Below are 390 nucleotides of genomic sequence, written 5' to 3'. Positions count from 1 at the left end.
AGAAACCTAGTCTCCACCATTTTGAGATTTTCCAACTGTGGAGTCAACAGATATTCCCATCAGCAATGATGTGAAATTACAGTAAGTACAGTCATGAAAAATGTGTGGTGTTCCTTCAAAACAAATAGGCAAAGACTGTAGTCTGGTATCCTGCAGGTTAGAAGAGACTTTCTGTAGGAAACCACATTAATGTTAAAACATGAATGATATCTAGGAAATGGCCATTTAAAGATGAAGGTGTGTGTGTGTGTGTGTGTGTGTGTGTGTGTGTGTGTGTGTGTGTTCTAGTCAGAGAAAACAAGAAACGGCACAAGTGGTTTTGCCAGTTCTGGGAAGCTCAGTGAGGTAGCCTCCCACCGCCCGTAAGTTAGAAAAATATATAATCCAGCA

Source organism: Myotis davidii, unplaced genomic scaffold, assembly GCF_000327345.1.
Source record: "Myotis davidii unplaced genomic scaffold, ASM32734v1 scaffold206, whole genome shotgun sequence".
NCBI classification, from domain to species: Eukaryota; Metazoa; Chordata; class Mammalia; order Chiroptera; family Vespertilionidae; genus Myotis; species Myotis davidii.
The sequence above is the reverse complement of the archived record's forward strand: the minus strand, read 5'-3'. Positions refer to the sequence as shown.